The sequence below is a fragment of the Prionailurus bengalensis genome, chromosome C1 (assembly GCF_016509475.1).
Source record: "Prionailurus bengalensis isolate Pbe53 chromosome C1, Fcat_Pben_1.1_paternal_pri, whole genome shotgun sequence".
In the NCBI taxonomy this organism is placed as follows: Eukaryota; Metazoa; Chordata; class Mammalia; order Carnivora; family Felidae; genus Prionailurus; species Prionailurus bengalensis.
The window spans coordinates 146,370,927-146,395,149 of NC_057345.1; positions in this window are offsets into that span (position 1 = coordinate 146,370,927).

Consider the following 24,223-nt stretch of genomic DNA (forward strand, 5'->3'; position numbering starts at 1 on the left):
TAGTAGGGGCTCTTTGAGTGACAGCCTCAGTCCCCAGAGTGGACCTTTCTCTGACACCTTTCTCAGCAGGCCTCTGCCCACCAGTGGGCCTTCAGGACTTGCTCCTGCTGGGGAGGCCACACACACGGTTTCCCTCTCTTATCCCACTGTGGCCATGCTGTGCTGGTGTGCAGGAAAGTAAGCTAGAATAGCAGAGAAACATCTCATGTGAAGTACTAGGCCACAATCGAGTGGCAGAGATGTCATTGTCAATCAATACCATATTCTCTTCTTGTAGCAGGCCTAACACAGCTAACGTGGGCCATCACCCTGCGCTGATACAAGTCAATAAGGTCCAGAGATTTCAATCTATGCCATTTGTAAATGATCCCAAGAATAGGCAGAAGGCTCGCATAGTTACCTATCCCTTCACATTCAAAAGGATTTTCACATTCAAAAGCTCCCCTATGGACAAGTGATAATGCATACTGGAAAGATTATAGCAGCCGCGTTTCTTTAAAAAAAATGTATATTATTACTAATAATGTCAATCATTATTCTATCTTAAAAATGCAACTGAAATTAAAATACATGCAAACTTCTGCCTAACAGTAGTGCCATCGGTGTGTTTTATTAGGACTTGTTCTAACCTTCCCTCACGCTGCAAGTGTCTCCACAAAACAATACATTTTGCCAGCTAATGTGGACCTGATGTGGCTGTTCCAGTCAGAAGGTCAAACATACTGAACTTGTTGCTGGAGCCAAGTTCATAGGAAATAGGAAGAACACAGAAAGCAAAACATTACGGTGAGCTATAAATACTCATAAATACTGTAAAATTTATAGTTCATTATGCCCCTGTTTTGTCCTTTCTGCCAAAGTCAAAAAACACAGGCACCTCCATTTTAAAAGAAATTTCCTGTACATTAGGAAACAAACCACACAGTGGTCCAACACACTGCCAGTTCTCAGCAGGTTAAATAGGTGCTGATTGCAGAATTGAACTGGGTACATCCTACTCAGTGTTACATATGAACATTGAACTTTGAATGCAGTGTGTGTGTGTGTGGGGGGGGTGTATTTTTAAATCACTCTCCAAAATAACTATTGCCAGAAGCTATCTCACCATTCAAATAAATGAGAGAAATTGTCAGTAAGACTTTCCAGTTTTCTAATCTCATAAACCATGTAAAAGTATCCACTAAAAGGAAGTAAAACATTTATGACAATGGTACTAAGCAAAGATACTTTATCCAGCTCTGGAATCATCAGGTAAAATCAATTTTTGAAAGGTTCTAACCTAAAACTCTTACTCTGAGCGTGGTATTTTAGTATTACTTCAGTTATAAACTTCTATTTCTTTCAGTATAGAGCTATTTCATAAATTTATTTTTAGTTGAATGTCGTTTCAGGAGTGCACAGTCTCTATAAAAATAAGCCTCTTATGTGAAATTGGATATGTTTTAATTGCATAGCATATTGAAGAAACATAATAGGCATATCATGTAGAGCTTTGGTACTCAATGTGTGGTCCAGAGACTAGCAATATTGGCTCCTCCTGTGAGCCTGTTAAAAACAAAGAATTTCAGGACCCCCTCAAGAAACACCGAATTAGAATTTGCATCTTAACATGGTTCACTTGTGATTCTTGTAGATACTAAATTTTGAGAGACATGGATAAAAAACAATAGCTTTATTAGCAAGGATATATACCAATATTTCTTTAGCAGAAAAAAGCAAAACTATGACTTAAGTCCAGATGATCACATTGGAACGCTTTAATTTCTAACCACAAAGGATATTACTCAGAATTAAAATGTGTTTTAAATGGTTTCCCACAGGATTGAAACCTTCTTCCAGGATATAAACACGTATTTTCTCAAGAAAGGTGAGTTCTGTCTTAACAACTATGTAAATTAAATTCAGACACAAATGATCAGACTCTTGGTAAGTCTTATTAACTAAAAAATGTGTAGATTTCATCTCCAGTGATACTCAGTTTTATCAGTTTATCTAACAGCTTTGTTTTGCTTCCGTCTCGGCTTAATACTTGCAATATAGCCACATTAAAAAATAAAACACTGGGGCACCTGGGTGGCTCAGGCGGTTGAGGGGCCGATTTTGGCTCAGTTCATGATCTCAGGGTCCATGAGTTCGAGCCCCACATTGGGCTCTGTCCTGACAGCTCAGAACCTGGAGCCTGCTTCCAATTCTGTGTCTCCCTCTCTCTGCCCCTCCACCACTCATGCTCTGTCTCTATCTGTCTCTCAAAAATAAATAAATGTTAAAAAAAATGTTTTTCAAATAAAAAAATAAAATTCTATTCTCCAATAAAACATTTTATTTCATTTCTTAAAGAAACGTGGCCCATAGACATGAAGGATCTGTCTTTCTTCAACAGAAGTTGCCTCTCTAGGTCAGGGCATAAATCCACTCCCCTGGTAATGTGGAGGACTGCCTATGAGGTTCCCGGAGTTTATACCTGGCCTCCGACAACAAAGACCATTAATCTCCAGGTCTCCCAATCTGGTTCTTTTGAAGAGCTATAAACACACCTACTGTGTTAGCCTTTCCAGAGATACTTTAAAAGAACTAATATCTACAGTGTTCTAGCCAGATCAAACAGATCCAAATCCAAACTGTATCTGCCATCTAGAGTGTACTCTCCTGCCACTCATGAATATCCCACTTGAAAGCTCCAATGTCTCCTTCAAAAACCCTAATTTTAAAAGCATGGACAATCCACTTAGGAATATATCACACATCATATTTATCTATCAAAGCTACTTAATCTTTTGGGGAGTGTATTTTGTACACTACTTTGGAAATCTGACAAATCTGAGAAAAATTTTTTTTCAGATAAAGGCACATGTATACTTTTAATATTTTTTTACGTTTATTTATTTTTGAGAGAGAGAGAGAGAGAAAGCTTGAGCAGAGGAGGGCAGAGAGACAGGGAGACAGATCTGAACAGGCTCCACGCTGTCAGCACAGAGCCCGATGCAGTCCTCGAACTCAGGGACTGTGAGATCATGACTGGAGCCGAAGTCAGACCCTCAACAGACTGAGTCACCCAGGCGCCCCTGCACATTGGATATTTTTCCTGAAAACTTTGTATACAATTGCAAGGATTTCACTGGCCTCCAAATGTCTATTCTGAAGACTCCAGTTGAAGAACCCTGGCTGCTTGAGGTCTGTGCAATTCTGTGCAAAGTCCCAGGATGCACTGAAATAGATACTTGCAAAATACTTCTAGCAGGCATACATTCTTTGTTTCTCCTTTGATAAGTATGCTTATCCTCAGAGTGGCTCTGGTGTTTTGGTTTGTTTTGGTTTGGTTTTTCAGAGTATATAAGCTCTGAATGTTAGGAATAGTTTAGGCTTGAAAACTAAACATCCTGGGAGGGATTATGGATTATTTCATTAAAACTCGATTCCCAAATATTAATTAGGAACATGTGAGCTACTTTGCTTTGTTTCTTCAAGTTTCAGGATGGGGATATTAACTGCAAGGTTTTTGATATCTTTATAGAAATAGTAACTGAATAAGTCTCATAAGAGCACCATAGGGGGAAAGAGCCAACAACCTAAAATATAATGTATTGGTAGCTCCTAAGAAGTGTAATCAAAGTATTCTGTGCAGGGGTCAATTACTATCAAGATGGTGGAGGAATGACATGGACTGAAATTATGACAACTTCTCTTCTGAGCATGTTGATTCTAGATTCATTTTCAAATTAACATTGATTTTATTTGGGTTAGCACAAAATGCAGAAGTTTGAGTGTCATGAAAACTGAGCGTGTAACATGAAACACAGCAATCTTTGGTGAGTAAAATGTATTACTTAGATTACAAAGTCTATTCTGACCTAAATTGTTGCCATGTTTCCTGTAGCCATACCTCAGCTTGTAATGAGTCATGAATAAAAGGCAATTTTACACCACTGAAGCCAATAAACCTGAGACAAAATGCATGATGCCCATTTTAAGAAGGAGTTTCTGATATGTTTTAACCAATGGAGGGATAATACCGGTTTGAGGAGGACAAATCCTGTAAAGGATTTATAATTTGGTGACATAAAACAACACACATTTATCCTCGTAACAGTTCTGAAGGCTGGAAGGCTGAAATCAATTTCATTACATTAAAATGAAGGCGTTAGGAGACCTGGGCTCCCTCCAGAGGTTCTGGGAGAATTTGATCTCCTGCCTTCAACTTCTAGAGTTGCATTTCCTGTATTGGCTCTTGGTCCCTTCCTCCATTTTCAAAGCCATCCACAGACCACCTTGCTTCATTGCCTTCCTTTCTTCTGCTGATACTCTTGTCTTCTTCTGCTTCCTTCCTGTAAGGACACTTGTGACAACATTTGGGACCCACATGGATAATATCCCCATGTCAAAATCCTTAATTTAGTCACATTCATAAAGTCCCTTTTGCCATAGCATGTAATACTTTCAGTTTTCATGCATTAGATATCTAATTAATTAGATATCTGGATATCTTTGGAGACCACTACTCAGCCTACCATACTCATGAATCACAATCTGGGTACTCTGGGCAGGGCCAAAAGGAGAATAAATATAAATAATGTATACAACCAACATTCAGTAAAGTTTAGAAACAATTTAAAGAGTTATTTTGGCTAAAAGTCATTTATTTCAAAGTTAGAGAGCCTAAGCACAAGAAATAACAACAATAATCGTAATAGTAATCTGTGTAACCCTTTTGTGGTATAGAGAAAGAAATGTTAATGGAACAAATTGCCCTATGGCCATAAAGATATGGAGAAGTGTTGTCTTCATGATCCCAGATCAGCAATAAAAATAGAAAAACCTAACCAGAATATGTGCTTATTCATACAAATCTTGCATTTGTTGATGTGCTTTCAGTGACCCAAATTACAAAGTCTTTCTGTGTTTTCACCAAATATAAAATATTAAAAGTGTTTCTCTCCTGTGGGATATATCATAAACAAGGCAAATTACTGTATTTCTTCCATCAAAGGAATGGAAGATTTTAGGTAATTGTGTAAATAATCTGAAAAATTTTTTTTTAAAAATTAAAAAGTTTAAAATATGTAAACTTTTCAAGGAAACATACATGTTTGTTAAAGTAAGTAGATAGTTGACTTAATTCTCCAATTCATTTAACTAGTGAAGAACTGGTCTCAAACCAAGAGGTTTTCCAATTAAACAGTTCAATTAATGGAAACCTAGAATTATAATATTCAAAAGCTTAGAGGACTCTTCTATAGTAATCTATTTAATTCTCCTTTAAAATTCTTGACCTGTTAAACATTCTTAACAATAATACTGAAATTATCTCCCTGAATAGGATCAAGAAGGATTTTCTCCCTTTAACATTCAGCAATGTCTGGCATAGCAAACAACAGCCAAGTCTTCACTAAATTGTCATTTTTGATAATTGGCTACCTGATGGATTAAAACACAGTATTTTCCAAAGATTTCTGGACAACCAAATGTCTTAACTATCTTGTACTTCAGTATTAAGTTTTTTTTTCCTTCTCTTACATTAACAACTAATATTTAATATACTGAATTATTGTTTTTCTGAAACTTTAAGGGTACTATTAAAATCTGTAACATTATAATATCTTCAGGTCTCTTCTTGGTTTTATTTTACTTGGTCTCTACACAGATTCAGATTCAGTATTGTTCTATGCCTTGTTGAGATACTAGATATGCCTTGGGGTTACATTCTTGTTTATTGCTTGTTTTAATTTACCTGCTACCTTGGGAAATGTAGTTTGTATTATTGCTTGTACAGTTTTTGGATTGATGTTCTCCAGTTCTAATTCTTTGTTATTAACGTTTCTTATGTAGTTACTCTAGAGGAATTCTTGGCCAGTATACTTTAGCTTCACAAATTGTATTGAAATACAATTTTTTTATTAATACCTATGCATGGAAAACAAGTAAGCATGGTTACCGAGAAAAAGAGGGAGGGATAGGGATGGGAAATCGGTCTAAAAGCTAACCTTTTCTGTAAGTATTTTGTTTTGAAATTAAAATTATGAGGGGCGCCTGGGTGGCTCAGTTGGTTGGGTGACCGACTTCAGCTCAGGTCATGATCTTGCAGTTTCTGAGTTCGAGCCCTGCGTCGGGCTCTATGCTGAATGCTCAGAGCCTGGAGCCTGCTTCGGGTTCTACTTCTCTCTACCCCTCCCCTGCTCACACTCTGTGTCTTTCTGTCTCTCAATAATAAATAAATGTTAAAAAAAATAAATAAAATTAAAATTATGATAAATTTCACATAATTTTTAAAAATTAAAAAAGTAGAAAACTATTCCTAAAATTGGAAAACAAACCAAAAAAAAAAAAAAAAGAAAATCTAACTATACATAAGTTGGTTGCACAATGCTCACAGGGAAAAATTTTTTCAAACAACATTCAACCAAGAGTATTCGACTGTAGACACGTCATTTTGTTGTACTTTGTGGATATTGAGTTTTTTGCACACTGAAGGTTTGAGGCAACCCAGCATCAAGGAAGTCTATCTCCAACAATTTTCCAACAGTATTTGCTCACTTCACATCTCTGTGTCATATTTTGCTAGTTCTCCCAAAGTTTAAACTTTTACATTACTGTTATTTCTTTATGGTGATCTGTAATCAGTGATCTTTGGTGTTAGTCTTAGAACTGCTTTGTGCACCACAAACCACACTCATATCAAATCACAAGCTCCATGGATAAACGTTGGCTGTGTTCGACTGCTCCACCAATTGGCTGTTCCCCTGTCTCTCTCCCTTTCCTTGGATCTCCCAATTCCCTGAGACACAATAATAATATTGAAATTAAGCCACTGAATAACCCTACAATGTCCTCTAAATGTTTAAGTGACAGAAAGAATCACAGAGAGAACCTAGAAATGATTAAGCCTATTTTGAAGAAGGCATGTTGAAAGCCAAGATAGGCTGAAAGCTACGCCACTTGCCCCCAACAGTAACCAAACTTCGAATGCAGAGGAAAAGTTCTTGAAGGAAATTAACAGTGCTACTCTGGTGAACACATGAATGATAAGGAAGCAAAACACCCTTATTGCTGAAATTGAGAAACTTTTAGTGGTTTGGATAGAAGACCAAACTGGCCACCATATTCCCTGAAGCCAAAGCCTCATCCAGAACAAAGCCCCAACTCTTTTCAATTCTTGAAGCGTGAGAGAGGTGAGGAACCTGAAGAAGAAAAGTTGGAAGCTGGAAGATGATGGTTCTTGAGGCTTAAGGAAAGAAGCCCTCTCCAAAACAGAAAAGTGCAAAATTAACAGTAAGAACCAGTCTCTACCACTGTCCTATCCATTCCGTTCCTTCTCTCCCACTCTAGGAAACATCTACACTCGTAAAATTTCATGATTTATACACTTATTTTAATATAACTAAATATAAAATACATAGGCATATATACATACATTTCTTTATTTTTAAATGATAGCATATTATACACATACAACACTATAGCATGTACGTATATATCACACATACACCGTACTGTAGTTCTCCCAAATGCGTTTGTTTTTTTTTTTTTTTCATTGAACATCATATCCTGGGGATCATGTTATATTTCTTTATTCAGTCACATAGTATCTCTTGTTTATTTAACCAATCCCTCAGTGATAGACATGTGTTCTTTTTGATCTTTTGCTGTCAAAAATAGTGAAACATATTTTCATATTTCTATTAGCTTATTACTGATATGTTTTAACATCATTAAAATTTTAACAGCTAGATACATGTTCTTATGGGAAAAAATACAACGTGCAGAGTATCAGTTGAACTTGAATCTAGTCAAACTTCTAAATGTGACTCTAAATTTATAGTAAATACAGGAGAATTAACCACCTAGAATGTGGGAAATTGTCCAGGCAAATCTCTAGGATTTAAAATAAATAAACAGCAAGGGGGAAAATTTTATTTATTAAAATAAATAAATGTCAAGGCAAAAAAATGAGTCATTATATTTTAAATGATTTTAGAGGCTTTTAAATAAATGTTTAAATGTTTATTTATTTTTGAGAGGTGGGGAAGGGCAGAGAGAGAGGGAGATACAGAATCCAAAGGAGGCTCCAGGTTCTGAGAAGTTAGCACAGAGCCCGACACAGGGCTCGAACCCCCAAACGTGAGATCATGATCTGAGGCCAAGTCGAACACGTAACCGACTGGGCCACCCAGATGCCTCTAAATGACATTAGAGGCTTAATTGACCAAGCTAGCATATAAACTTTATTTATATCCTTATTCAAAAACTGTTTGAAAAAATAAAGCTCATTCAAAAAGTAGAGACATTTGAAAATGGGCCACGTAATTGGACGATATTAAAAAATTATATTTTTAATTTTATTTGGTTTAAATAAGCTGTAATTACTAGGCATACATAGTGAAGGATTTGTGGTGAAATACAATTTTTTAAATTAGCTTTAAAATGCTACAACAAAAATATTAGAGCATTATTCATTAATATACAGCCCGGAATATTTGTGGTTGAAATGTTTTTTTTTTTTTTTTATATAGGATGTTCTTTAAAGTATTCCAACAAAACATGAAGGGTATGCAGAACAAAATTGGCAAAATAGGTATAATTGTTACAGTTGGGTTATAAAGAATAATTATAACAATTACTCTTCAAAAAAATTATGAAAGTTTAGGGAAAATATAAGAGGTCCATGAGCTCAGCTCATAATCTCATCAGTCCTCAATTTGCTAAATATTTGACATTGTATTGGATTGGTTTTGATTTTCAGAACCAATGTTATCAAGAAGAGTCCTTGGAAAAATTTTTTTTCAGTTGCTTGTGCTTTTTTTGGTCACAGTTTGATTTCAGATAGAAATATTTAACAAAATTGTATTTGATTTTTTGAAAACTAGCAGATTATTTCATAATCCATACATTTCTGTGTATAACTAGTAATGTACTTGCCTGTCACCCAAGCAGCTACAAACACTTCAGAAAAGGGAAGAGAGTGAGGTGTAGTCCAGAGTACCAGTGAAATTCTGTTTTACAACAAAGCACTACGCGTGCCATAGTCACAAAGTTAGACTCCCCAGGTACCCACCAGCCACTGCTCCTAGTTCCTTCTGAAATGCATGCTATTTTTCTTATTGTTTTTGTTTCTTTAGGTTATTTATAACTACCAAGAGTACTTGTAATAGTGTATGGCCCTATTATGTTAGATATCTATCAAGCCAAATGAATTTATATTTCCTCTGTTAATGGGAACTAATGAACATAGTGGTGGGTAAGCTGTTACCACCTCACCCCCAAATACATATATTTTTGTTGTTTTTGTCTTAACAATGCTGGAAATTGATAAGAAGTCTTTTTTCTCCTTATTTTCATCACCTACAGCTGCATTTATTATTCTGTTGTGTTATATAATATAGATCCCACCAAGATAAAGCCCATGTAGTATCAGTCCAGCCAAAATATTAAGCAAACCTTTAAAAATCAGAGCATGTTGCTTCAATCAAATGTGTTAATATATTGCAATATCAATTCAGCAGATGTGTTTTTTCTCTCCACAAATAATTGTGGGGATTCATAATTAACAGAGTTCTTATTTAAATATTAGTAATTTATCAAAAATTCAATTGAGAAATAGGAAGAGAATTTTGTGATGTATGAATAACACTGGCAATTTGTTATCCTTATTTATTTTTAAAAACAATGCAGTCTCTCTTGAGTTAATATACCATTTCATTTCATATCTTTCCCTTGAGAGTGAAATAGTAGAGATGTATTAAACATTAAAAAAGAATTCAAGATCAAGCCATTTGTTTTTCATGTTCAAATAGCACACCAGTAAAAATAATACACTCTAGACACAGTTCTTAGAGAGCTAAATGCACAAATGATAGTGTTAATCACACACTTCTACTCTTGAAACTATTTCCATATATAAGTAATCAGTAATTCGTTCATAACAATGACACTTTTCTAAAATCAGACAATAATATATTTTGAACGTGATAGGTTTTCCTTATTTTTTTCTTCCGTTGGCATACTCATATGTATGAGGTCAACCAAATTTTGCAGGGTCACTTAGGATAACCCCTTTAGATATAAATGATATGAAGACAGTAATGATTTAGATCTATTTATAACTATGGACTTTGTGATACATAATTGTTCTTACTTCGCACTTTACTTGACATTGTAAACACTACGTCTGTTATAAATCAGTGTCTCAGCTGCACGTTGCAACTTGGAGTAGACCATTGAGCCGTCCTCTTAAATATTATGACATGGAGAAAATCACATTGTGCTTTAACCTATCAACAAAGGAGCAAAGCAATTACAGAGCTAAACAGAGTCCAGGAAGACCCAATAAAGAAAAATCCAAGAAAATTTGGTGAAAATTCTTAAGGGGCCTTCCAATGTTTAATTTAGGCCTGAGGCATGATTAATATTCTGATTCTAATTCAAAAGACTGAACCACAAAGGTACATCTTTTGGGTATTTTTAATAAGCATAGTACAACACTCTGTGAATTAACAGCTGGTCTGACTGGTATTTTACTTCTTCTTTGCTTACTCAAGTGAAGCAGTTAATATTAGTATAATCATCAAACTAACACTAGTCCGGCAGAGGGACAGATTTTTTTTTCCTAGTGTTGTGATGTAGAATACAAATTTTGAAATACACACACACACACACACACACACACACACACACAAATCCATGGCTGTATTAGTATTAATCAAACCATTGGTTTAGATCCAATACACAATAGAAGTGAGTGTTTTTTTAAAAAAATAAAAATTTTAAAGCTCTATTCCATTGGAAAAAATAAAATGGCATATTTATATATTCCACATTTTGAAATGAAAAGCAAAATATCAAATATTAAAATAATTAAATGAAATTGAATAGATGCTTATGAGAATTATTGAGAGTATTGTAATGAAAAAGTGATAACATCATTTGTCAATATTATTGCTAAAAACATCGAATAACTTTAAAATGGAAAATACTTCTTCATAAAACTGTATGAACAATTATAATATATTTTATTTATGCCCAAAACAAAGGTCACATATTCTTAATGAAGAATGATAGTTAGATCATGCAGCATTAATTTTCATAATTTTTGTTGTTTGCAAACACGGTTCCAATCCCTTTTATTATCTAATGTTTTGAGGTGTTCATTCAGATTCAGATTGATCATTATTTGCTAATTTTGTTGAAGAGAAAAATTATAGTATGTTTTAATTTAGTTTTTAATACATTTGCAGAGGAGGCATACTTAAAACAAAATTTGCAACACAATATTTCTTATTGTTTCATGCAGGCCATGTGTAATTTTCATGACAAATCTCTTATAGAAAAACTCATTTTTAGCATTTCTAAATCTAGCTCTTTTAACCGTTTTAGTCAAATATGTTCATTTTCCAACTTACTAAGGTACTTACTAAATGAAGTACAATTTATATATATTTAAAGCTTTCATTAATGACATTTAATTAGCTTATAAAACCTTTACAATTTATTGTTTGCCATTGCATTTATGGTAAAAGGCAATGCAAAATTTTTAATGTAAATATTTAATTTTAATAGTATTATAATATTCATAGTAGGAAATACTAAGTAAAATATACTACAGTGTTTCTAGTTAAAATCATGACTACAAAAGTATTAATACCATACTATTCAAAGATATATATTAAAATGCCTTGTTAAAAAATTCTAGGATCAGCTGTTTTAAAAAGAAATCGAAAGGTAGCCTCATTAAGACCATATTTAAAAACTGACCAATTTAATCACATTACTAGACATTATGCAACTTTTTATTTAGCAAATGAGGGATAGGAAATGTATCTGAATATTATGTATAGTAAGTAACCTTTTTAATGTTTTCAAGGTTTCCCAAAACATTAAGGGCAAAGATTTTTGTCTTTGAGGCATCAGTAGCTGTATTACTCTGATTGCAATTGTCATCCACTCCAAACGTTATCTCTGTGAGAAGAAAACATCCGTGCACCCTCTTCTCCCAATAACAAAAGGAAGCAAACGCCAAGCAATTTTCATGTTAGTTTCAGTTCTGCAATCATAACATAAACTGAACATCAGGTGTTACACACAAAAGTACGAGGCAGGTAGGAACTATGACACACTGGTGAGTTCGGCCTCAATAAAGGCATTCAGATTCAACTTTTAAAAACTCTATGCAACCAAAGAAATATACACCTGCAGCAGGATTCAGCTCCAGAGTCATCGATCTTTAATTCTGGCTAGTAAACAATCTATGTCAAAAGCTACCCAGGTTGGTAACCCTTGCCTGTCAAACAGTAGCTGTTGGACTTGACTGATAAAGCGGTGAATTAAATTACCAACTACTACAAAGGACATTTGTGACTGCCTGTTGCAGAAATCCTGACATCAAACGTGGCTTTACTGAAAATAGATAACTTGTTTATGGGAGACATGTACAAGAAAGATTGATTATGAAGTTTAGACAAAGAGAAAAATAGAGAAGAGCCAATAATAAAAACTAAATCAAGTTTCACTTTCCCTCAAAAATTCTCCAACCAGAACTGTAATACAAGGGTTTCAGCTTCTTGCAATTATGAGGAGACTCTAGTGAAACTAAAGAAATGCAGATTCCAGTGCTACTTCAGTGAGTGCCTTAGAAATCCTTCATAATTTTTAGAACTCAGTTTCCCTAGCTATAAAACACCAACATTCTACTATCTTTTCCAGCTCTAAGTCCTATAAATGCTATTTTCGGGCATAACATTAACTGTGGAAGTGGAAGCTAGAATCTCCCTACAAAAATACTTAAGAAAAATATTAAGGATTAAAAAGAAAAAGGGGGGGGGTTGGGTACAAGGTACCAGAAGGATGTATTTTCTTAGATGATTCTGGCCTCTAAAGACAAAAAAAAAAAAATCTGGAAAAGATCTTCAGACTTGGAAAATTATTTACAGTTTGCAGATTAGAACATTTATATATTATCAGTTATTTTAGTATTAAGTATTCAGACAGTAGGTTATTGCACACTTAAATACAAATTTTATCTAATCTCCAGAGTGAATTTTTATTCCCAAAATACAATCTTCTATTTTACTAGTAAGAACAGAGAATTCTGTTACAGGAAATTTACAGGGAAGTTCACAAAGGTACATTTCTTCTAAACCAGAGATCATATTTCTAATGGCAGAAACAGCAGAAAAGGACTCGTAGAATTTTAGATATAAAAGTGTTTTCAAAGATCTTATTCAAGATTTAGTGTGCTGTTCTTATAAAACTGCTTTCTTATTTTAGTACAGAATCCTCTACAGGTCACAAGTAACCAAGCTAGTGGTACATTTAGAATACCAAGATGATCAGTAAACAAATAAGAATGAACCAACACTTAATTGTATAATACTCCTTATTTGTATAGTAATCAGCTTTCTCTCTATTCTGGCCGAATTGTTTAGTTAGTGCTTGAATTTTTTAAACATATCTATTTATTAAATAAATTTAACTGTAGTAAACTTCCGTGTCAGGATAATTGTAATCTCCTATGTAATATCCATAAAAATAAGAAAGCCTTCTATTGCCTTCCACAAATTATTTGTTAATGAAAAGCATATTTGTGAAAAAAACTCCATTTAGCTTACTGCTATTAATTAAAGACCATGGATTTACATACATGAAATATTTCTCAAGCTAAAGTTAAAGGCTCTTTGCCAACTTTGGTGTTTGGAAAGAAGTGGTCCGACAGTTGATTTGGGAAGTAACTGAATTAGGCGTTAAGAATTGTAGGAGGGAAGACATAATTCTAATTATGGAAACCAAAATCACTGGAGAATGCATGCTGAAAAAGAGACAGTATTCTTCTTAATGTTCTGACTGTTTTTTAATTTTAAACTTTAAAGTTTTAAATTTTTAACTTATTTTAGCATATAAGTAAAAAAAATTGATGAGTAATATGCATAATTTGGAGACAATAGCTAGAGACATCACAAAATGTATGCAAAAATGACGGTGTTGACAAGTGTTGGAGGGAAGGGTGGTGGTTAGGGCAACTGAAAGACCAAATGGAGTTTAGAATTACGGGTCCATAGACTTTGAATCCTTGGCAGGGGCAGGGAGATTGAAACTGCAAAAATCTAAATAAACGCCACACATGCATTTTTTACTTCTAAACTTCTAGCTAGTCTACTGTCCGTGTTGGTCTCGTAAATCTACCATCCTGTTAATTGCTTTCCAACAAGGTCTCCATTGCTTTTGACATGGTGTCTTTGGACTTGAACTTCCTCACTGTATTCCAGACAGAAACCATTTCCTTACGAAGAGTCACGGACTCTCTATTCTTATATCCTGCCTCTACCCCTGGACAGTTCCTCTGAATAATTGCTCCAGAGCGAGAGTGAGGACAGCACCTGGCTTCTCTCAGAGTGACATCCATCCTCTAGCAGTGGGACACTGAATGGGGGGTGGTAGCCTCTGGTCTGAACTTACTGTTCTCAGTGTGAAACTCAATGGCCTATGAGCAAGTTGTGGTGATTACAATGAGGACTCAGAATTCTCAGCCTGTCACACCTGGAGTAGAGCATCTGCCCTTCAAGGAGCAGTGCTGGATGGAGAAAGGATGTCCCAGACCTTTCTGCTGCTCTTGTCTGGATAGAGATTCTGCAACATCAAGCTTGAGAGGGTGGTTAGAAATGCTGGTAGCCTGACACTCCTGGGAGAAACCTCAGTCTTGGACTGAGTGCTGAGGGAAACGGAGATTCATCTTAGTTGCATCCTCCTGGAGTAGAGTTTCTATCTTGTTGGACTGGTAGGGAGGATTGTAATGTGGAGGTTGCTGGTACAGTTTTATAATTTTGAAGATGCCCATTTCTCCTTGCCCCAGCATAGATTTCTATCTCCTTAGCACTTGAGGTAGAGTACTTTGAGATTCTTCCATGTTTAGAGTTGGGGATAAACAAACATTGAAAAGGAAAGGCCAGAAATGCCTCTCTCTCTCTCTAACTGAATAAAGAATCTAAAAAAATAACTCTCTTTTATATGGTTCTTAAAATCTTTCCAATTGAGAGAAATTAAAGACTTAAATAGACGGAAAAGTGTACCAGGTTCATGGACTAGGTGACTTGTTATGTGAAGATACTGATTTTTTTCCCCATTTGATCTCTAGATTCACTGTAATTCCAATTAAAATTTCAAAAAAAAAACATTGTGTAGAATTTATGAAGTTGATTTTAAAATTGATATGGAAATGCAAATAACCCAGAGGAGCTGAAAACAGTTTTGAAAAAGAACGTTGGTAGATGTTTATTATACTGCTGAGGTATCAAGATAATATGTTATTCCATTAGAATGGCTAAAATCAACAACACAATAAAACAATAGGTGTTTGTGAGGATGCGGAGAAAGGGAAACCTTCTTGCATTGCTGGTGAGAATGCAAACTGGTGCAGCCACTGTGGAAAACAGTAGGAAGGCTCTTGAAAAAAGTTAAAAATAGAACTACCCTATGATTTAGCTATTGCTTACTAGGTATTTACCCCAAAGAATACAAAAATACTAATTCAAAGGGATACGTGCACCCTGATATTTATAGCACCATTATCTACAATAGCGAAATTATGTAAATGGCCCAAGTGTCCAACAATTGATGAATGGATAAAGAAGATGTGATACACACACACACACACACACACACACACACTGGAGTATTACTCAGCCATAAAAGAATGAAATTGTGCTGTTTGCAGCAGCATGGATGGAGCTAGAAAGTATTATGCTAAGCAAAATCAGTCAGTCAGAGAAAGACAAATAACATATGATTTCACTCATATGTGGAATTTAAGAAACAAAACAAATGAATAATGGGGAGAGAGAGAGAGAGAGGCAAACCAAGAAACAGACACTTAACTATACAGAACAAACTGATAGTTACCAAAACGCAGGTGGGTGGGGGGATGGGTTCAATGGGTGATGGGGATTAAGGAATGCATTTGTTGTAATGAGCACTGGGCATTGAATGGAAGTGTTGAATCATTATATTGTACACATGAAATTAATATTACATAGTATGCTAACTGGAATTTAAATAAGAACTTAAAAAAAAGATAGTACGTTATTGTTAGAATAGACAAATATGCAGCAGAATGGGTTCCAGAAGAAGACCCACAGGTATGACACTGTTAACAAAAGTACAAGGCAATTCAGTAGAGAAAGGATAGACTTTCAGCAGATATTCTTGGAACAACTGGGTATGCCCGTGGATCTCAATACCTAAGTCACACAACACACAAAAGTACTTTAAATAGAACATAGGCGTAAACATTGAAGTTACAAGGATAGAATTTTTAGAAGAAAACAGTGGAAAATCTGCCAATTTGGATGAGGCAATGATCTCTCAGATAGGCTACAAAAGTAGGAACTATAAAATAAAAAATACTGATAAATTGTAAATCACCACAATTAAAATCTTCTGCTATTGGGGAAAGACACCATTAAATAAGTGCAAAGGGAAGCTGTAGACCAGAAAAAAATATTCACAATATGCAAAGTGACAAATAGTTTGTGTCTAAAATGTAAAAAGAGTGTTTATAAACCGGTTATGAGAATACAATCCAGTTAAAAGTGGTGAAATGATTAGAACAGGTGCTTCACAAAAGATTATATATAAGAATATATAACATATATATATATATATATATAATGCTCAACATCTTTAATTATACAGGAAATTCACATTGAAACCACAATGCAATTCTTTTACAAATGCATGAGAAGAACTAAAATTAAAAAACTGAAAATACCAAGTGTTGGTGAGGATGTGGAGAAACTGAAATGCTCACGCAATATAAACCGATGCAAATATTTTGCAATAGAATCTAGCAGCCTCTTGTAAAGCTAAACTGACACTTACCAAAGTAAGTTTATCCTTGAATTAAAATGGTGGTTAGATAGAATAAAAACAGTTAATCCAGATGACTATATACCAAATTTTAGGCCAGATTTGGTGGATTCATATTAAGAGAATTTGAAATATCTTTCATATTTGGCATGAATAAATTTGAAATTCAATATTGTAACTGGATTGATACTGCTTAGTGAGTCAAAATCACACTGATTTAACACTCCCAACTCTTAGGAATTATTTTAAAAAGCTAATATCTGGTGACATTTAGTCTAAGCCTTTATATACCTATGACTGTCAGTGTTTCTATTAAAATTCAGATAAGATATCATATTCATTTTCCCTTTTATTTGTTGAAGTGTTACCTTTAGATATCTTTTCTCTTTCAGAGTACAAAACATCTGGCTAATGATTCTGAAACTTTTCTGGAGTCATGTACAACTTTAAAATCTGAAGAAGCAATATTCTCATTTTCCTGAAAACTATAACAAACTGCATGCACATGATGTTTAAGATGTAATTCTGGAAAGTGTTCAGTCCCCTAAGGTACCTTCATATATCTCCTAGGAATACATGAACCCTAAAATAATAATCCATGATTCAAATACAACTTGGGAAGGTTAAGAATATGAGAGACAGGCATACACAGTTTGAAAATTTCCCTCAACTTAACATGCACATTTTAATGCCAAAGATCCTACAAAATGTAATAGTAAACAGAAACATTTTACTACATAACAGCAAACATTTCTTGAGAAATTAAAATTTACATCATTTTTGGAAGGAAATATTGGATGGTGACTATAAATACCACATCAAAAATCACTTGACTTGAGTTGAAATTCTGGGTCAGAAAGTGTGGCTGTGAGTAAAATTTTAATATATTGGAGCCTAGGCTCTCTCATCTGGGAAAAGTAATTAATAAACAATCTGATTGCTTTGGTAGGGGTACAGAGGGGGTGAGATAATCCATAACAATTTCTTAGTGCGATGACCAGCACTTGTAGAACACATGTGAACTACTGTTAATGTTCTCACTGGTGGTATGAACATGTGATGTGAAGGTAATCTTGCAAAGATGCTGAGTTTCCATAATTCCAGTGTTCTTTTTTAGTGGATGCTTTTCCCTATTACTTTTACATTTACTTAACAAAGGAATACTATTTTTATTCTGGACCCTGGTGTTTGATATTGCACACATTCTTTTCCTTACGTTATTCTAGAACAAGAGAACTCTGATGATGCACTGCCCATACAAAGCTTCCCTTGTGCAATATTAAGATAGATCATTTGCCAAAAGAGTAACCTCACTAAGAGGCCAAAAGCATGGGGCAACAAAAAAGTCTTTATGTAATGATTCATTCACAGGCATCTTGTGCCTTGAGGCATGATTCAAATTTCCTCATTGGATTAATTCTGTACATCTCTCACGCATATCCACCTCTCTCACAGACCTCCTTTCCTAGTTTCTAGAATCCATTCACGATCTTAGCTTCTCACTAAAGTAACTACAACTCTGACTTGCCCCCAGTTTGTTTTCGACACAGAGTAATAAAAAGGAGCTGAACATTAAAGTCCCTACTTAACAGTGAACATATTGGTAATAAAAGATAAAAGAAAAATGGAACAGAAAATTTGGATATCCGCTAGTTCTTTTGGTTGACTAAAATTGCTCAAGTGGTAAACTTCAACAATTAAACTTCTAAATAGAAGAATAATTAAGGTTAAAAAAATATGCAAAAGTAGAAAAGGAAGACCTGGAAATTGTTCCACCAAAGCTTAATCATAAAGCTTTAATTATATTTGGAACTCGAGGTTAGAATGTTGAAGAATGCCTCCTTTTTAAATTAGTTTGTTTAAATCATGCTCAGCAGTTTAGCAATGTCCTAGGAAATCCTAATGTTACCTACAGCTTTTTTCTTTTCATGTTTTTTTGTTGTTTGTTTTGGTTTGGTTTTTTTTGGTCATCACTTTGCCTTCATTGACTCTTGTGTCCATAAATAATAGACAGGGGTAGGAGTCGTGGTGATCATTGAAAATCAGGCATTCTTCAGAGCCAATATCCATAACTTAAAATACAGCTTCCCAATTTCAAGGGATTATCATGATCATATACAGAAAAATAAAGAACTATATATTGTGTAACTCCTTGTGCTTCAAATCAGAAAAAGTGTGTCATTTACATTGGAATTCTTAAAAACTGAATGATATATATCCATTTCGGTTTTGTTTTTGCTTGTAAGACCAAGACTGGGATAATTACTTCATTGCATCCTAGCCACTTGAGATGAACCTGATCCACCCAAATAAATATTTAAGGAGAGTATATAAGCATATGGCAGGTGTTTGTCCTTGCTTTCTGCAATTTGACTAGAATGGCTCTGTTTACACCGTTGCAAAGAACTCGGTTTTCTTTCATTTGTCTAGTTCTGCTAGTCTTGTCTGTATTTTCCCATTCATTTCATGTCCTTGTTCAAATACCCACCAAATATTATTGATTCTACCTCTTAAATATCTCCAAATACGTGTACTTTGCTCCACTCCATCAGGCCCTTTACATATTTTGTTTGGAGTGTGGCAACATCTTCCGAATCAGTGTCCTTTCTGCATGATTAGTTTTGCACTATCTCTTCTTTAGACCAGCAGAATCTTTCTAAATGCAGAGCTAAACAAGTCACCTCTACTTATCATACTTTAAAGGTGGAATCAATATGGTATTAATTTGTACATTATATGTGCTTTTTATTTTTTGTATCTATGCACTCCAACCTCAAAAAAGAACTGTATACTAAAAGCTTTCCACTGCCTGAATGACAAATTTCAACCACTTGACAATGACAATCAAAGCCTTTATGATGCAGCCTCTGCTGGTCTTATGAAGTACACTACTCTTGACTGTTTAGCCTAAATTTTTTGCAGTTTTTTTTTTTTTTTAGAATGGGATACGATCTTGTTAGTTTCTGCACCTTCAGCACATTCCTTCTCCTGATTAAAAATCCTTTCGTCCTTTCTTTTCTTGAATAACGCCCCATTGCCTTTCAAGATTTTATTTGGATGTCACCTCCTAACCTATTCAAAAATACATGTATAGCTGCAACTGGCAATTTAGATGTCTCTCATGGGAGGCCAAAAACAACTCAAGGGTAAAGACTGTGTCTTAGAAGTCTTTGGGTGCACAGCACCTAGTGCCTACTAAATGCTTACTAAATGCGTGCTGATGAATGAAAGAATGAGTGTATGCATGCGTGTCTCTCTTCCTAAGTTTTCACTTCACTCCTCAAGTCCCCTCACCCCACCATTTATTTTGGTTGAGACCCACCTGTCTTAATACTATCAAACACATTTCAGAGAGTTTGTTAAAGCTGGGGCATGAACTTTGTGTGGTACAGCAGCAAAACCATGAGTTTAGATTTATGATTTAGGTGTTAGGAAACGAGGACAAAATTTCAAGTGGCAGACAACCAGATTTGTGTAAAGGCATCATCAGCAGTGAAACACTGATTGGACAAGGAAGAGAATGGCGTCAGGTGATCGTTATTTCAATAGCCAGGAGAGAGATACTGAGTATGTGGGTGACATTTGAGCAGAAAGGAGGGAAGTTTATTTGAGATACTTGGGATATAAAATCAACAACTTTTCATTAGAGATGTAGAAGTGAGTTGGAGTAAAGGAGAGTATCTAGGTCTTAGGACTTTCCACTCTACCAAATAAGGAAAAGAGGAGGAAATATGGGGATTGGTATACGTGGCAGTGAGGGCACAGGTGAGACCATCAGTTCAGTTCTGAACATGTGGTTTGAGGTATATAGGTGACATTCAGTAAGAAGTTTCAAGCAGGTTTTTAAGCATATGAATCTAGAAATCAGGAAATTCCTCGCCCTATAGAATAAACATTTGATAACATGAAGCCTACAAATACTATTTGAAATGAGAATAGATGAAATTTTCAAGAGAGAAAGTAGATTTTTCTCCAGGAAGTCCAGACCATATATTTTTTTTCTGGATTATGTAACTAATGAAATTGAAACTGACTTACACGGTAGCTCAAATAAAAGCTAGCACGGTTTTCATTTTTAAAAATAATAATAAAAGTAAGCTGATTCATTCTGCTGTGGGTTCCACAGAATTTCATTTTCTGACTTAACTCTATCGTTTCTGTTCCATGCACCCAAATGTGATGTATCATTTTGCTTTGTGTGTCATAAAGCACATTTATACAGCAATCAAAATAATTCTTTCATCTTTGCCTTTAATCAAGAATAATTTTTCATGCTTGGCACTTCTGCATTTTATCCAGATTCTGTCTTTTGGGATTGTGTATAGAAGCTGACAAGGGTCAAATGATGTGTGGGTTGAGAGTAGTTTCATGATTCATGGGAACTATTAAACTATGCAAAATTATCACTCTGGCACAATGAGTTTCTTATGAAAGCCTTCTTAATGCAAAAAGGAAAATGGAGCATTCCATGGATTTTCCATCTCAAAAAAATGCTAAAGTACATGAAAAATAATCACATAACAGTTTCCAAATAATGGCTATATAGCTCTGTTAGCATGCAAACATTTTTTTTCCACTGTTTCCTAGATGCAAGTGTTATCTAATAACTAGTTCTGGTAATCTACTGACTGACTCCAACCTTACTCAAATGTAATTTTCTTTTTTATGTTTCTGGTCAATTTTGAATCGTGAGAATCCTATCTTGGGCATTTGTTCAAAGTTTTGCTGTTTATTAAATTTTTTCATATAGATTATCTCCTTAAACATACAAACTCTAGGTCGTCCAGTGGCAAAACTTGTTTTAAATTATACTTCCATTAGACTTGCATTGTGTTAATTCTTCTGTTGATTCTGCACTTTTGGTCATTTTAACACTGTCTCTCATTCTATCCAAATATTTAGGAATCAGTTTTATAAAATAAATTCATTAATAAGTACTCAAAACAGCACCTAACAGAAAATAAGGACTTCTTGATCTGTTACACAAATTACATTAAACAAACAAGTTAAGACTTTTTCATTTCAGTCAATTCTCACGTTTACGTCTATATACCAGGGTCTCAACTTAACGACTAGGCTTATTTTAGCCTCTCAGATCCCCTTCACTATAAACCACCTTAAATATTGTGATGAAATTTAGTATGATGAAATTCCAATCATGTAAATCTCCTTCCGTAAAATGAGTATTATTTCTAACTTTCGAAACCCTTATTATAGACTTCAAACTTAGTCAGCCAGCCCTACCTAATTACCTGTTACCGCTCCTTGAGCAACACACTCTGTTTTCTTGCCATGGAGTATTCAAGACATGGAGAAAAAGCACGCTTTTCTGTCCTCCTTTGTGACAAGTGCCAGGTCTAACTCAAATACCACTTTTTCCACCAAAGATTTACCTGATTATTACAGTCAGGAAGCAAGTTTTCTTCCCTTCACTAGGATGGAACTTACTACTTTAGATTCAAAAGAAATTCATCACCTAATGCAGGGTGTAATAGATGTGTTGGTGTGATCTATTCTGCTTAGCAGAGGGGAAGCTGACTAAAGAATGAAACTTGGCAAACTGTATATTTACCTCAAGTTTTCCTGAATGTCTTGAATTAGTTCAGAAGTAGCCTGTGGTACATTGGAGCTTTTGTTCTGTCTTTTCCGTAGAGTTCTAACCATCACTGGCCTCTCCCATCTTTCAGAGGCAGCTTCAACCTGCTGTCCGCCCTATAGCAAGATTTTCTCCTAAGCTCTGGGTCTAGAAAATGAGTCTCTTTCCTTTTCTCTCTCTCTTCCTTTGAATTATGAATTATAAAAAAAAAATGAGTAATGGAAAACAATACAAGAAAGACCCATGTATTTTGTTTCCTAAGGACTGAAAGATAAGCATGGCAATGAAATTCATTAAATGAATAATTTAAAACACTAAAATTAGGCAAGAAAAGGAAAAGGAAAACAATATTAAAATATTGAAACTACCTAACATTTCCTCATAATCGATAATGCACTAAATGCATACACATCTGCATACCTAACAAATGAGAGATTAAGAAAAACAGAATTAACAATTCATACATCTTCACTTTAGTATCTTATTAACTGTTTGATAAGTAAGTGGAAGGATCAGGGAAGAGAGAGCCAGAAGAAAAATACCTAAGAAAAAAATGAGTCTATTTTACACTAACATTTTGATGTTATAATTATTAAACTGGACAGTGCAGGCAGCAGCCTGGTATCGAATTAGTATCATTACTTTCCATGACTATATTATCATATTGAGATTATTATCATGTATCATAACAATTAAATACTGTTGAAAAATGATTATAAATATAAAGGTGATATGCAGCTAATCAGTTTTAATGTCCGTTTATCACAAATTCTCTCATTAAGTACAAAAACCTCTCATAAGTATTCCAATTTGAAAACCACATATTGCTATAACTTTAACACTATGTAATTATGTAACTGGTTTCTCTGTAGCTTTTCCAAAGGAAAACAACAACAACAACAACAACGACAACGAAACAAATAAAAAAACCCCAGGAGTTTCTTTCCACGGTTTTGATTTTAAAACTTTCATTAATGTAGTTCCAAGCAACCAGGCAAGGAAAATAGTTAGGAATCAGTTGAGTACAGGTCAAATGAGTGACTGGATGTTAGAAATAAAAATAGAAAAACGAATCTTCTATTTCAAAGCACTGATAGTGTCCTATTTGATCAACAACAAATGTTATGATGATACGAAACTTACAAAACAGACATTCCAAGTATTATCCTTTTTTGCAACTTATTCTTACTCGAAAACAGTCACTAGGCATTAAAACGCACACAGAAGTATTCCTTAGTTTTATGAAGCTAACCTCAAGTACCATATTGCTTCAGACTTGAGACTGTGACAATTTATCTCCACTGCCATTAACAAGCTTGAACAGAGGTAACAGACTTACTAAATATTTCAGTTTCCTGCATTGTGCAGCACCACTGTAATGTTGAATTTTTAGCTCTATTTGTACAATTGCTAATATTATACAGTTTAGCTTATGGCTTTCCTGTCTAATTATTTATTTAAATACATATAATATATGGATGTGTACATTTAGTTTCATGTTGACAAATTTTTCGATCTTAAAAACGTTTATTAGCACTCTTACAAATTTCAGAAATGTAAAAGACTTTAATTAGACCAGTTATCTTTAAATTTAGGAAAAGAACCACAGGGACTTTTAAATTGTTTTTTGATGTTTATTATTTATTTTTGAGAGACAGAGAGAGACACAGCATGAGTGGGAGAGGGGCAGAGAGAGAAGGAGACACAGAATCCCAAGCAGGCTCCAGGCTCTGAGCTGCCAGCACAGAGCCCAACACAGGGCTCGAACCCAAGACTGTGAGA